General features: G+C 36.3%; 1 protein-coding gene across 2 annotated transcripts in view; it reads right to left on the bottom strand.

The window, feature by feature from the left end:
• Positions 1-17068, bottom strand: part of CWC27 (CWC27 spliceosome associated cyclophilin) — a 258775-nt gene that overhangs the window by 9573 nt on the left and 232134 nt on the right. The window lies entirely within an intron of this gene.

The following is a 17068-nucleotide window of genomic DNA, read 5'->3' as shown; positions in this document are numbered from 1 at the left end:
CTGAATTTTGTCTCCCTAAAATTCATATGTTGAAGCTCTAACTGCCAATATGATGGTATTTGGAGGTGGGGTCTTTGGAAGGAAATGCTTAGGTTTAAATGAGGTCATGAGTGGGCCCCCGCTTTCCCCTCTTCCCCGTGTTGTGATTAGTGTCCTCGTAAGGAAGGAAGAAACTAAAACTCTCTCTCTCTGGCACATACTGAGGAAAGCTCATGTAAGGACACAGTGAGAAGGCAGCCATTTGCAATCCGAGGAGAGAGCCCTCACCAGACACTGACTGATGGCACCTTGATCTGGGACTTCTGTCTGCGAGAAAATAAATTGCTGTTGTTTAAGGCACTCAGGCCATGGTATTTTGTTATGGCAGCCCAAGCTAACTAAGACACAAAGTACAAAATAAGTTAAAATGATAAATAAATGTTTGGACTGCACTTTGCCATTTGCAAAGCCCTTTCGAATCCATGATGTTTGATCCTCAGGCCACGTGAGGTAAATAGGGTGCACATTACCACCCCTCTTCACAGGTGAGGAAACTGAGGCCTGAAAAGCAATGTGACTTTTGCCAGCCACAGTGACTGAATGTAACTCAAATCAAACTCAGGACTTCTGAGTGCATATCACAGAGGTTTCATAGAAGGTGTTAAAGAAATTCAAAGGCAGGAACAGATCCTGAGGCCCAGGGCAGTCAGAAAAGAATTCTAGGAGGAAATGGGAATTAAACTGGGCCTTGAAAAGACCAGGGACATACACCAGTGGGAAGGAGGTGGAAAGGCGTCCCAGAGAAGTGACGTGGACAGAAGTATGCTGCAGCTCATCTATGACACAGAGCAGGGTATGGTCCTTTCAAAGGATCAAACGTGGGTAAAACTTGAAAATTGGTCTTGCTGAGATTCTTTTTTTTTTAAATAAAAAGGCTGGTTTTGCTTTTTAAATACAAGTCTCCTTTCAACCCTACCCCTAAAAATTTAAATCAGATTCATTAAAGTTTGTAATCCATAGTCCCATAGGACAACAATCTTAAGTAATATAGGAGCTATTTTGTTAGGTTTCTTGGAATTCTAACTTAACAGAGAAATGAGAAGCTGTCAACACAGTACACTAACACAGTACAGAGACAAATTTTGTGTATGGCAAAGTTTCGTAAAGAATGGTAAGGTCTTTCAACCCACATGGGGAAGGCTGTATGAGGACAATATATGTACTTTCTTCCACCTCAAAGGCTAATCATACACTAGATAGATGTCAGTCTTCAAGCAGTTTAACTGGTCCGTTTGAGAAAGATAAGTGTTGAATTTTCATACCATAAAGTTAGTAGTAGTATAGAAATACCTTGTTTCAGCTTTTTGAGTAACAGTAGCCTTTTCTCTGGCATTATCATGTAAGAGTTTATAAACATAATTGCTCAGTGATTTGGAATTATGTATTAATACTATCAAGGAGCAAGAGGAACAAAACTAGAATTCTAGTCAAAGGTTTTGGAGGTGGCTGCCTACTCAGAAACATTTATTTATTCAGCACACATTTATTGAGGGCATTCTTCTTGGCAAGCATTGCTGGCTAGTGCTGGTACAAAGGCCAGTAACAGAGCCACCATAGAGCCGGGTGTGGTGGCACATGTCTGTAGTTCCAACTGCTTGGGAGGCAGAGGCAAGAGGATCACTTGAGCCCAGCAGTTCAGAGCTATAATGCGCTATGATTACTTGAATAGCCACTACACTCCAGCCTGGGCAACATAGCAAGACCCCATCTCAACAAAAAAGCAGAGCTGCCACCCTCAAGAGCACCTGCAGCCTAGTAAGGGAGACAGCAGTTACACTGTAGTATGAGGAAGACTAACCCAGAGAGATATTCAAGATTCTCTGCAAGACCAGAAGAGGATCTTAACCCTGGGGGAGAAAGAACGGGTCAGACCAGGAAAGGAATCAGGAACCATTTCTAAGATGGAGATAACACTTCAGCTAACTGAGAGAGAGAAGTGTATAGTGTATATAGAGACAGCAAGGAAGAAGGGGAGTGCAGGCGTTTGTTCAGAAAACTTGAAAGAATTGGGATGTCTGGAGCATAGATGTGATGGGGGAAGGAGATGTAACAGGTCAGAGAGGGAAGCAAAAGCCAGATTATAGAAGCCACATTAGGAATTTGGGTTTCCTTGTGTAGACAATGGAGAGCCACCAAAGGATTTAAAACAGAAGAGCTTTTGTGGCTACATTTGCATTTTTGAAAAGTATAAAGGACCTGAATATTATTGACCACAAGGTAGTCCTTAGTAATTCGATGGCTGAGAGGAGATTGCCAGATACCCACCCTTGCAGAAGCCTGTGGGCCCTTGGCTCTGCTCCTTCTGGACTTCCAGCTGAATGAGGTGTCCCTGCTTAGCATCCCTATTTTAGGAAGAATTAGAAGAAACTGGAACTGAGATTTCAGATAGCACTGATTAAAGGCAATAAGGAGATAAAAATTTATAGAGGAAATTAATGCTTTTTGTGTGTGTGTGTAAGTAAGCATTCACCTAAAAGAGTGGTGCCTTTTCCCAAAGATGCTTCCACATTGCTCAAGACATTTCTGGAGTTTCTCTTTTGGAATTTCTTTAATGTCCAACCTGGATTCATGTCTTTTTATGGTTGCATTTTTTAAATTGTATACTCCAAAATAAGCACACTGTATCTGACTTCTTATCTTCCTTACTAGACCTATCACTGAATTGACTTTTGATGTATTCCCCAAGTTAAATCCATCTTAACAGGATGAAAGTTTGTTACCTCTGAAGACACTGAAGTAAGTATCTGGTCAAGAAGTTATCAGCTACAAGTTTATCAACCCTCAGTCTGAGAGATTGCCTGTGAAACAGCGGTGATAATAATCTTTTTCCTGTCCCGCCCCCACATATTCAGTTATTGTAAAGATGCTACCAGACAACATGGGAAAGCTTTTTGTGGAGTGCTGCGTCAGTGAGTGCTATTTTTGTTGTCTCACAGTTTGCAGGCAATTCCAAACTGTGCATTTACCACATTGTGGTGTCTGTCTGTATGTTCTTTTTTTTTTTTGAGACGGAGTCTCGCTCTGTCGCCCAGGCTGGAGTGCAGTGGCCGGATCTCAGCTCACTGCAAGCTCCGCCTCCCGGGTTCACGCCATTCTCCTGCCTCAGCCTCCCGAGTAGCTGGGACTACAGGCGCCCGCCACCTCGCCCGGCTAGTTTTTTGTATTTTTTAGTAGAGACGGGGTTTCACCATGTTAGCCAGGATGGTCTCGATCTCCTGACCTCGTGATCCGCCCGTCTCGGCCTCCCAAAGTGCTGGGATTACAGGCTTGAGCCACTGCGCCCGGCCTGTCTGTATGTTCTTACAGATTGTTTACTTCATGAGAGTAGGGCCTGGGTCATATTTGGTTTTGTTTCACCAGTGTCCAGCATTGGCATTATGCATTAAAAGCCCCCAGATGTTTTTTGAATGAATAATTGAGTCTAGCTCATTGCCTTTTCCTCAAATCACATATATCAGAAATAAATAATGTGCTTGAGATTATTCAGTTCAAATAATAGACTCAGAGCTACCTGAGTTTCTTTGAGTAGTTTGTCATTAGGAACCAGCTGATCTCCATCTCTGAAGGGGCAAGGACAAAGGGCTAATGAAATCAGTCAATCTGAAAGCATAAAGCCTCTTAAGCTTTATTTCTGTGCCCTTTACTTTGACTGCATTTAAAAATAACTAGGAACATTTTTTAAAATTACTGATACTGGGATCCCATCCCAGGACAATTAAATCAATACCTCTGGAGTTGGAAGCCTGGCACTGATAGTTTTTAAAGCTACTTGGTGATTTTTAACATGCAACCTGCATCTGATGCAGGCGCTCTAGAAATATGCTTTGAGAAACATTGCTTTATACAAATAAAAAATTTTAAAAGAGGGGGGCCCTTCTGTCTAGTTCTATATCAGGTGCTATAGGAGATGGAAAAGAACATAAGGCATGTTCCCACTGCAGTCTGTTGAGGGAATAGAAACTAGCAATCACTAATATAAGTGAGTGGAAAAGCAACTATCAGTATTTGCTGAGCTATGAGAGATCATGAAAAGAGACTTATGCTGAGCCTGAGACTTTCTGCACAGGCTGGTGGATGTTTTAGGGAGTCTATCATCAAAATATAAGATAGTCTCTACCCACAAAAGGAAGTTGACTCTTAGCTTAGCAAGCCTTCTAGTACCAGCCAACAGGCCTGACCAGCACAAAGGGTCTGAAGGCCTTATTCCCAACACAAATCACCATGTTTGGCACCGGGAATGCAACAGTGAACAAGACTCAAACCGTCTCAAACAACTGAGTCTGCTCACAATCAAGTAAACAGGCAATTACTAAATGGGGAGAAGTAATGAAAGAAATGAAATAAGGTTGGTGAGATAGGAAGCACTAGTTGTTGGAGGGCTTTTAAGGGTAGACTGAGGTATTTATTTCCGTCTAATATGATAACCAGTAGTTTCTGATCAAAAAATGCTATAAAAGAAATGTGTAACAAAAGAAACATTGGAAACTGTACAAATGCATGAAAATTAAACAACATGCTCCCAAATGACCACTGAATCAATGAAGAAATTAAGGAGAAAATAAACTTGTTTAAACAAATGAAAATGGAAATACAAGAAACCCAAACTTATGGAATATAGGAAAAGCAGTGCTAGGAAGGAAACTTATAGCAACAATCACCAACATCAAAAAAGTAGAAGGATTTATGCACCTCAAGGAATTAAAAAGCAAAAACAAACCAAACCCTAAATTAGTAGAAACAAGGAATTAATAAAGATCAGACAGAATTAAACACAACAGAGACTACAAACAATACAAGTAATCTGCAAAATGAAAAGTTGGTTTTTTGAAAAGATAAACAAAATAGATAAACTGTTAGCAAGACTAACAAAGAAAAACAGAAAAATGCCCAAAATAAATAAAATGAGAAAGAAGGAGACATTATCATTAATACAACAGAAATAGAAAGGATCTTTAGAGGCTACTATGAACTATATGCTAGCAAATTGGAAACCTAGAGAAACATGGATAAATTCTTAGACACATATGACCTCCCAAGATTGAACCAGGAATAAATAGAAAACCTGAGCAGACCAGTAAAAGCAATGGAATTGAATCAGTAATAAGAAATTTCCCAACAAAGAAAAGCTCATGTTTTACTGCTGAATTCTACTAAAATTATAAAGACATACACTATATTTTTTTGGTCAAGTTATTCCAAAAATTGAAGATAAAAGAATTCTTCCTAATTCATTCTATGAGACCAGCACTACCCGGTAACCAAAACAAGACAAGGACATAACAAGAAAAAGAAAACTACAGGTCACTATCAGTGATGAACACAGATACAAAAGTTCACAACAAAATACTAGCAAAGCATGACAACAATGCATCAAAAAGATAATACACACCATGATCAGGTGGGATTCATCCCAGGGATGCAGGTATGGTTCAACATACACAAATCAATAAATGTAATACATCACATTAACATAATGAAGGACCAAAATTATGCGATCGTCTTGATTGATGCAAGAAAAGCTCTGCTAAAATTAAACACATTTTTATGATAAAAACTCAAAAAATTAGGCATGGAAGGAACATACCTCAATATAATAAAGGCCATTTGTGACAAGCTCACAGCTAACATCATACTGAATGGGGAAAAGGTGAAAGCCTTTCCTCTAAGAGCTGGAACAAGACAAGGATGCCCACTTTTACCACTCTTATCCAACATGGTACTGGAAATCCTAGTCAGAGCAGTCAGACAAGATAAAGAAATACAACACATCCAAATCAGAAGAGAAATCAAATTGTCTCTCTTTGCAGATGACATGAACTTATATGTAGAAAAACCTGAAGACTCCACAAAACACTTTTAGAGCTGGTAAGCAAATTGAGTAAAATTGCAGGACAAAAGCCCAACATACAAAAATCAGTAGTGTTTCTGTAGAGCAATGACAAAGTATCTGAAAAATAAATTAAGAAAGCAATCTCATTTATAGTAGCCACACACACACACACACACACACACACACACACACACACACACCAAACTAGGAATAAATTTAACCAAGGTGGACCTCTACAAAGAAAACTACAAAACACTGATGAAAGAAACTGGAGAACACAAACAAATGAAAAGATGTCGTATGCTTATGGATGAAAAGAATTAATGTTGTTAACATGATCACACTATTCAAAACAATCTACAGAGTCAATGCAATCCCTATCAAAATACCAATGATATTCTTTATACAAATAGAAGAAAAAATCCTACAATTTGTATGGAATTACAAAAAAACCCAAATAGCCATAGCAATACTGAGCACAAAGAACAAACCTGGAGGTATCACACTCCCCGACTTCCAAATATACTACAAAGTTACAGTGACCAAAAGAGCATGGTGTTGTTATAAAAACAGACACACAGACCAATGGAATAGAATAGAGAACCCAGAAATAAATGCACATATGTATAGCCAACTGACTTTCAACAAAGGTGCCAAGAACATACTTTGGGAAAAAGACACCCTCTTCAATAAATTATGCTGAAAAAACTGGATATCCATATACAGAAGAATAAAAGTAGGCCCCCATCTCTAACCATATACAAAAATCAACTCAAAATAAAATAAAGACTCAAATATAAGACCTGAAACTACAAAACTATAAAAAGACAACACACGGGAAGTATTTCAGGGCATTGGTCCAGGCAAAAATTTTATGGTTGACACCTCAGGCAATGAAACAAAAACAGACAAATGAGACTTAATTACATTAAAAAGCTTCTGCCTAGCAAATGAAATGACCAACAGAGTAAAGAGAGAACCTGTTGAATGTAGAAAATATTTATGAACTATTCATCCAGCAAGGTACTGATATCCAGAATATACAAGGAACTCACATAACTTAAAAGCAAAAAACCAAAATCCCATTAAAAAGTAGGCAAAGGATCTGAATAGACATCTCTGAAAAGAAGATTTACAAATGGCCAACAGGCATACAGAAAAATGTTCACCATCACTAATCATTAGGGACCTGCAAATTAAAGCCACAGTGAGAGCTCATCTCACCCCAATTAGAACGGTCATTATGAAAGCGACAGCAAATAACAAATGCTGGTGAGGATGCAGAGAAAAGGTAACTCTTATACACTGTTGGTGTGAATGTAAATTAGTATAGCCACCATGGAAAACAGTATGGAGGTTTCTCAGAAAGGTAAAAATAGAGCTACCATATGACCCAGCAATTCCACTAATGAGTATTTATCCAAAAGAAAGAAATCATTATATTGAAAGGAATTCTGCACCCACATGTTCACTGCAGCATTATTTACAATAGCTAAGAAACAAAATCAACCTCAGTGTCCATCAATGGATAAATGGATAAAGAAAATGTGGCATATATACACAATGGAATACCATTTGGCCATAAAAAAGAATGAAATCCTGTCATTTGTGGCAACACACACAGATCTAAGGCCATGATGTTAAGTGAAATAAGCCTGGCAGAGAAAGACGAAATACTGCATATTCTTACTCACATGTGGGAGCTAGAAATGTTATCTCATGGAAGTATACAGTAGAATGATTGTTACCAGAGGCTGGGAAGGGTGGGGTGGGGAGGATAAAGAGAGGCTGGTTAATGGATACAAACATACAGTTAGAAGGAATAAGTTCTAGTGTTTGATAGCACAGTAGGGTGACTCTGGTTAACAATTTATTGTATATTTCAAAATAGTTAGAAGAGTTCAAAAGTTCCCAACACAAAGGAATGATAAATGTTTGAGGTGATCATCACACATTGTATCCACATATCAAAATATCACCTGTACCCCACAAATATGTACAATTATTATTTATCAACAAAAAAAGGGAGGGGGAGAAAGAAAAAGTGTTTATGCACCAGCACATCTGAAAAAAGAAGTCTGAATCTTTTTTCAACATGAAGTAGACAGTGGAGATCACAGTAACTCTCATGAAGAGACACAGACAAAATATGAATGAGCTCAGAGATCAAACTATGTAAAAAAAAGTCCTGGAAAATAAGGCCACTGGAACTCTTCATGTTTAGCAGAGCAGGGATGACTCTGAGTAATAGAAAAGGCCAAAGGAGAGAAAGAGATTAATGGAGAAAAGCAAAAGATGAAAGAAGATTCAAAACAGGAAACATAAGTAGTTAAAGGAAGCAGAGAAAAATGCAGATACAAATGGTAAAAAAAAAAAACCAAAAAAACAAAAACCAAAAAACTCAAAAGAGAAATTTAAAAATTAACAGTAAGAGAAAAATAAGAACAAAAAATTTTAAAATACTTGAACAAAAAAATAAGAATAGAAAAATACAGCATTAGGAAAATCAAGCAAAGAGGAAAATGGAAACTGATTTTTGAAAAAAGAAAATGAAGATGAAAACCAGTGGCTTTTCTTTCACTGTTCACCACTAACATGGAAAAATCTCCTGTTTCCGAACTTTAAAGGAATGTTATATTGCCCCCTCAGTTTGGAGTTTTGAAAGGCTAACTCTAAAACATGTCTTTTGTATCCCTTGGTTAAAAAAGAAATCCTCATATTATAGTGCCTTCTGTAAATATTTAGTATTGTTGAAGTAAATATGAAAGACATAGTTTTCAAAATATCTTTAGCAATGGGAATGCACAGTTTCTCAGCTTTCTTGCCTATCTAACATGCTCAACACTCAGCAGGACACAGGTGGAAAGATCTAAGAGGTTTTCCAGAATTAATCTGTAACATGCATCTTACACCTGCCCTGGGGTTTCAGCAACTGCTCAGCCAATAACATTTAATCTACAGCCAGTAGACTAATAGAACAACTGTCTTCCATAGGGAAGATGCTATTTCCAATCAAAAAGGCCTGGTAAGCAGCTGGGGTACATGGCTGTCTCCCCATCTCTCTCAAAACAGATCCACAAACAAAGCAAACTTCCCTAATATGACAGAAACTTATTTCAGGGCAAACCATATGAAAGCATAGGATTAAGACAGAAGAGCTGCCTTCATCCTGAAGAAAAAGGAAGAAAAAGAGGTGACTTCAGGGACTGGACAGGGAGTTTAGAATTAAAATAATCACCATTCCAGGGTCAGCAACTCTGACAACGACCTATATATAAAGAACCACGTTGGTCTTTTGCAGCATTATTTATAGTTCTGTATAAAATGAACACTAACCAGAGAACCTGGTCTATAATCATATTCCTTCTTGCTTCATTTTATCACAACCTTAGAACTTGGCTGAGAGAGAGGTGGGATAAAAATATTTACATTACACTGAGCTTATAATTTTATGTTCTCCAAAGTGATGATATCCTTTTGCTTTATATTTAAATTCTATTTACAATGAATGTTCCTTTATCTGCATCCCCTCCCCCACTTATCTTAGTACTAGCCTCAAGGAAAAAGCTGATAGTTCATTAATGAGGCATTATTGTCCACTGAAAAAATATCAAACTCAAAGGTTTTTTAAATCTCAGAATGGTAAGAATTATGATACAAACCAACCTTAAGTTAATCACTGAGAGTTATAATGAGTTAAACTAAGGAAAGGTCATAAAACAGTCAAATATTATAGAAATGGTATATATTCTAGACGTCTGATCTTGATAGATCTACTGACAGTGGTCAAATATAGATAAATTAATTCTTAAAAATAATAATGACAACACTGAAGATGAAAACAAGAACACATTTATTGAGCACTGATTGTTCCACACACCATACTAAACCCTTTAAAAATAGTATTTCATTTAATCCACGAACTGACTAACCAAAAAGGTACTATTATTATCCCCAGTTTACACTTTAGGGCACAGAGTTAGAAAGGTTATGTAATTTACCCCAGATCCCACAGCTAGTAAGTTTCCAAGTTGGGATTCAAATTCAGGTCTGACTCCAAATCCCATATTCATAACCACTCTACTATTTATATTCCTATGAAAAATTAGGGGTAAATGTGGCAGGAACTTCTTATTCAAGTTAAACAAACTTTTAAATAACTTTCTGAATTTTAATTCTTCAAATAATACACAGGATATAATATTAAGGATATAAATTTGACATTTTCCACACTTTAAAGGGGACTTAGGCAATTTTTGACTAAGTGTGAATTAAGTCCTGAAGTCATTTGTCTGGCCTTATTACTACAGTTTAAAACAACAACAACATCAACAATCACATTGCCTTATTGGAAAATAGGAAAAATATGTAGCCTAGCTAACTTAGAGAAACTGTTACTTAGGTGGGAGAACCTCTGAAAGTGACAATTTTTTATGTAGAATGCCATAAAAATACTGATGCACTATGTTTCCCCATATAAACTAGGAATGATTTTTTTTCTAGCAGAAAATGTGATACTACATATAAGTAACACAAAATCACAAACAAGAGAGAATGTCTTCAAAAACAAATGGAATCAAACTATTGAGCCAAGCATGATTGGCTATGTCTGAACACTATCACTTCTAGTTATGACATCTTGACCAAATTACTTAAACTTTCTGTGCCTTAGACTTTTCCCCAGTATAATTTGGGCACAACAACACTTTCTAGCTTATAGGTTTAAAGGAGATTGGTGTTATGTAAATGCTCAGTAAGATTTTCTTGCTTTAACTTTTATTTCTACTAAAAAAACCTCAGTTCAACGTTTTACTTATTGTGATCAACTGAATTATCTGTACGCAAAGAATAGAACATTACTATTACATTTAACTTGATTACCTGAATTAATACCAGAGAGTAGAAGGGATATTAATAAATCAAAATGGCAGGTAGTTGGAAGATTATTAACAAATGTTTTTGGAGGGGGATTTTGTGAGTTGCATTTATATGTGGCTATCCTAGATGTCCTGGGGATTCACACCAGGTAAAAGTGAAGAAAGTAAGATGGTATATATTCTGTAACCTTGCCAATTCTTTGTGCTTTTGCTCAGTGTACCAGGGAGAAGGAAAAAATTATAATTAAATGTCTCATAAAAACATTTATATGCCCATACCAGAAAATGGCAATCAAGCATGCTAGACTTCACTCTTTTTTATTCCTCATGCTATTTATTTTCCACATGTGATCTTTTCCATTACTTTGAAGGGTTTGTCTAAAAACTAATTATTTCCTTCTTGGCACTGGGGCTGCAATTCAGGTAGCGGCCACCTGTTAAATAATTAGGCCTTTTTATTGACTCCATAGCCTATAGTCTAAGCTTTTTCCAGGTGTGGTAACTAAAAGAGAATAAGAATGTAGCACATTATCCACCACCTAAACTTTCAAAGTAAAAATATAAGTGTAGAACAAGAAAGGTTCAACCTGCCTTAAAAGATACTAAGCAGTTAATATATTATATTATATTGCTAAACAATTAAGCAGTGAGGTACTGGCACAAGAATAGACAAAGAAATCAATGTAAAATAAGGAAACTCACTCAAAATATACGTAAGTGCTTACTCTGATAAAGAACACATTTAATGTCCATGGGGAAACACGGTATTATTCAGTTGTGGTGGGTAACAATTTAGAAAAAAAAATAACATGATAACAATGACCTAAAAAAAAAACCAAATCAATTCCAGGTGGATTTTTGATGTAAATTAAAAATAAAAAGCATAAAAATACTACTGAAAGATATAACTAGGTATTTATATAATCTGGGGATTATGAAGATCTTAAGAATGACATCAGGTAGAAATCATAAAGGAAGAGATCAGCAAATTTAGCAATGCAAATATTTAAAATTCCATGTTAACAAAACAAAGTCCCCATAAACAAACTGTAAGGCAATGACAAACTGGTAAAAATATTTTAAATGAAAAATAATATTCTTCATAGGCCAGGCGCTGTGGTGCATACCTGTAATCCCAGCACTTTGGGAGGCTGAGGTGGGCGAATCGCTTGAGGCCAGGAGTTTGAGACCAGCCTGGCCAACATGGTGAAACCCTGTCTCTACTAAAAATACAAAAATTAGCCGGGTGTGGTGGTGCTCGCCTGTAGTCCCAACTACTTGGAAGGCTGAGGCAGGAGAATTGCTTGAACCTGGCAGTCCACTCTGGGTGACAGAGTGAGACTCTGTCTCCAAAAAAAAAAAAAAAAAAAAAATTAAGACCTTTTGTAAATAAAAAAGATATACAATAAGAGTAGACAGCTAACAACCACCACCACAACCATGAAATATAAATGGCCAGTTAGCACATTGAAAAAATTCAACTACCAGCAAACAAAGAAATAGAAATTAATACAAGGTAGAAATTGGCAATGATTACTATATATCTGTTATTTCTGACATATTATAGTACATACACACATAATTCTAGGTTAAGAAGAAACTAGCAATTTCATACATTGCTGGTACAGGTATAAATGATTCAACTTTATACAGTGCAATTTAGTAAAAATTTTATCAAAGTCATTCCTGAGCTGATAGAAGTCAGAAAGTGTTATGGGGAGGGGACTAGCTAGGAAGGGGAAGGTGGGAATATCCTGGGGTGACGTAAATGTTTTACACCTTGTTTTGATGGTGTTTATATTGGTGTAAAAATTGTCAAAAATTCATCAAAGTGAACAGATAACAACTGTGTGCTCTCTTATATGTAAATTATGTCTGAATTTTAAAAAAGTTTTTTTTAAAAGCCTACCTGACAGGAAATAACAATGAATTTACAAAATATTAACTAAAATGTATTCACCGATGAAAGACCTATAATTAAAAACGGGATGAATTTTTTCACAAAGTTGTTCATGTTAAATTATGTGACATCCTCATGATAGAATATTATATAACCATCAAAAGAGATGTTGCAAAAGAATATTTAATAATGTGAAAAATGTTGATAGTATACTGAAAAGACAGAAAGGGAGAAAAAGGAGGTATGGCACGATTCTATTCTTGGGAAAAGCATCTATATATTAATGTATGAGAGGGTAGACAAAAACAATGATGATTATCTGTGGGATATGAATCTACCTGTGATTTTTTCTTTCTTTGAAAATGTTTTACATATTGAACAATATATATAAACACAAATTAGGTATTTGAAAAAATCACTATGATAATTATTTTTAATTTCATTTAATAACTTCTTAAAATAAAGTGACACTGTTTAAAACTACCTTTAAGGAAATACAAACAACTATGTAGAAATTATGCATCTTCTTTCACAAAGCTTCACCTGAAATACTACTACTGGGGTTTTTGTATCCTGCTTTTCAGATATGGTAACGGTATCAGAATGCTTATTTATAATTTCTTGGTTGCCAGTGTATAATGGCAACTTTCTTTGCACTGGCTTTGTTGCCATATGTAACAACTATGGTAAAATGACTTTTTTACTACATTATGCTAATCCCAAGGACCTTTGCTCCTTAAACTTTCTTTCCAATAGAAATAAATAACTTATGCATGCATAGTTTTTCTCTGTTCCAAGATGCTCTTGTCAGCTATAAAAAGATTCTGGAGACAGTCCAGAATCCATGACTATATATTCCCAACATAGAAAAGGTAATCTTGTCCACTCTCCTCCTCTTTCTCTATGAATGCTAAATTTATATTAGCTAAAGTCTGCCAGCCTCAGCATTTTGTAATCTGGATTCAGCTAAAGAACATTTTTTTCTTTTTTAAACAAGGCTACACTTTTCTCCTTTTCTTAACAGCTTATAAAATAGAACCATCTAGCACTACTAGCAAATTTATTGAATATGCCTACATTCCCTCTAGGTCATAGATAATATAACTGAAGTAAATTAACATTTGCCTTCCTTTCAAATATTACTTTGAGGTTATTAGATCAAGAGGACTGTATAACATTTTGACAATTTAATTTAGAATGTTTAGTTTGTGCTGCTTGAGTAGTATGTCAAGCCTTACCAATACTACCCTAGTACCATGCATCCCCACTTCCCTCTCTCACACCTACTATTTCCTGAGCACTCTCTAAGGGTCAGGCACTATACTGAGTGCTTTCCATGAATTATCTCATTTAATTATAATAATAACTCTGAGGTAGGTATTGTTATTTCTACTTTACTGGTGAAGAAATTGAGGCTTAGAAGTTAGGCTGCTTGCTTAGGTCACTGAGCAGGGATTTGAACCCAGGTATTCTGATTAGACAGCCCACTGTATAATTAGGTAATAATTCAATGTGTGGAATTACAGAGTAGGTTTTGGTTTCAGAACTCTCAGTGGAACAACATAATGATTGTTTTCGAGTAACTGCACCTCCATGGAATGTACCTCCATGATGGTACATTTCTTTAAAAAAGTGTAGAAAGTATTCCAAAGATGAGAATGAGTGATATATGCTGTAACTAGCTCCAGAAGATGAATATTGTTATTTAGAATCAAAGGCCTCTGAAAGTCAAGTTAAATTTTTTCTTCCTTGTCCCAGTGATTAGTACTTCAGGTTAGAATCACTGCTGGTAGAAGCTGGTATTCTGGAAACAGCATGGACTCACTGGTGTGACAAACAGTCCCACCATTTATTGCCATAGGATCTTGGGCAGATAACCGAATTTTTTTGAACTACAGAGTTCCTCATTTATCACATGGAAGTAGTGCTAATTATCTGAAGGATCTGTGAGAAACAAATCTGCGACAGCTAGTCCCTAAGCCATGAGTCCTATGAGGCTCTTGTGAAGGTAAAATGAGAGGAGATAGGATAAAGGTCCTAGCAGTGTCTGAAATATAGCACATACAAATATTTGCTTAAAAAATGAATTGGTGGGATCTAGAGTCACCTTCATGTCCTACTACCCATAGAAGAGTTAGAGTAAAAAAGCACGAAAAGGATATATACTTACTTTAGTCAAGTATAAGTGTTTCCTATTCTGTCAGTTATTCTGTATAATCTTATTAACTAATCTGACTGATAATTGGCCACAATACCCTTAACAAGTGGTTTTAAAATAAATGAAGGGACCTCACATTAAAGTAATTCTTCAGAAATGTCAAAATAAAAAAGCTTATGAAATATACATACAATTTGGGGCAGAGCAAATTTGTTCATTTAAAACCTTTAATTGGTTTCCATTTGTTTTTATTTCATTTTAAGTATTATTTATTGTTTTTTAGAGACAGGGTCTCTGTTGCCCAGCCTAGAGTGCAGTGGCATGATCATAGCTCACTGTAATCTCAAACTCCTGGGCTCAGCTGATCCTCCGACCTCAGCTTCCTGAGTAGCTAGGATTATAGGTGCACACCACCACACCTAGCTAATTTTAAAACTGTTTTGTAGATATGGTGTCTTGCTATGTTGCCCAGGCTGGTCTCAAACTCCTGGGCTCAAGTGGTCTTCCGATCTCAGCCTCTCAAAGTGCTGGGATTACAGACGTGAGCCACAGCTCCCAGACTCCATTTGTTTTAATGTAGTGAATTGACCTAAAGACTCAAACCTGAGTTAAACAAACAATAGTAGAATTCAGAAACCTCTTTTTGGTCAGGTAAATATCTAACATGTATTGAAGGGACACTGTAGAGTACTATCCCTAAAACCCCTGCATTCCTGCCTTTGGCAGATTACTACTCACTACCTCCTACGATATTTGAACCTGAAGTTTCCTCTTAGGTAACAAAAGGATAGCAGTCCCAAGTTACATAGGAAGGATTAAATCACATCAGCAGAGTTGAGAATCCTAAGTGAATGCAAGGTTTCTTGCCAATGACTGTGAAAGCAGTTCATAATTTACGCCCAATATCTGTTTCTAAGCAGAAACGTTCTTCCTTACAATGATATCTTATCTCACTTGGGATATTATACTATAATAAATCAATGGGAATGAGTGTCATGTCTAACTTTACTCCACATCCCACACCTCACACGTTATTTCCATTAAAAACATTTATTAAATAAATAAGGAATAGTTTTCAAAATATGCAAACTGAGTTAATCTGACCTATATGAATAAACTTAGCCCATAAATACTGTGCTACAGCATTAATGCCATTGAAAGACTTTAGTATCACTAGATAAGTATTCACAGAAAGCTTAAGGATTAATAATTACTTGCCATAGGCTCTACATGTTTTAAATGACATCTTAAGGAAAAAGAAGCATGTTGTTTAGAGTTATTAATTGATAAAGTAGGGTAAGGGTATGACAGCAGTTTAATAAGTACAAAAGGCTCAGTATCTGGACTGTAAGAAAACAGATAATACAATTTAGTTATAGGCTGGAAATTAGAGAAAAGTTTCTGAATTAAGGATGACATCTAAATAAATAAAAACTCTAGAGCTCTGATAAAGGCTATATAAAGCATAATTACAGTAACCAGTGAAAATATAACTCTCCAAAAGTTGATGAATGAATATTTGTCTTGCAGTTGATCATTCGGTTGAAATTCTTGGCAAGAAGAACAAGAGGGAGTACTTTATAACTAGTGAATAGAAAACAGATCGACTTCCTTAGAGATTATTTAGCAACAAGCTTTTATAGTAAAATACACTCTCCTTTTGACTCCATGAACTACCAGTACGGCTTTTTTTTTTTTTTTTTTTTCTCTCAGATTAACTGAGCCAAATACCTTTTATTAACTTGATTTAAGCATCAGGTACTATCCTATTATGCACCATCTGTCAGCTGGGGATCTTTTTACCCCTCCACAGCCCATAGAAAGCTAAATCTCTCCAAAGAATTTCTGCTAATTGTCAGCATGTTTCATGATCATCAGGCCTCCTCTGCCTCTTGTGCTCTAGTTTCCTCTGGCCTACACCATGCAAAAATAATTTGAATCTCTGGCATCCTGAGTCTCTAACCAAACACCACCCACAAGAGCACAACTTTACTGAAGGGTGTTAAGACATCCTGGAGATAGGTCATATCAGCTACTGCACCTCTCAACACCAATCCCTCCCTTTCTTCTTATCTCAAGATAGCAGTTTGGTGATCACCTTTTGTGATTTGAGGATGCTCCTAAGGTACTGTTCTTCAACTTCTCTCTGGTGAACCATATCAAGGCACAGTATTTTCCCCAAGATATACATTATTCTCTCTAATAGCAATCAATTCATTGCCAACTATTAAGAAATCTTTTTTTAAAGAAAAAAAATCATTCAT

The sequence above is a fragment of the Rhinopithecus roxellana genome, chromosome 3 (assembly GCF_007565055.1).
Source record: "Rhinopithecus roxellana isolate Shanxi Qingling chromosome 3, ASM756505v1, whole genome shotgun sequence".
Taxonomy (NCBI): Eukaryota; Metazoa; Chordata; class Mammalia; order Primates; family Cercopithecidae; genus Rhinopithecus; species Rhinopithecus roxellana.
This window is presented reverse-complemented; position numbering and strand designations above follow the sequence as displayed.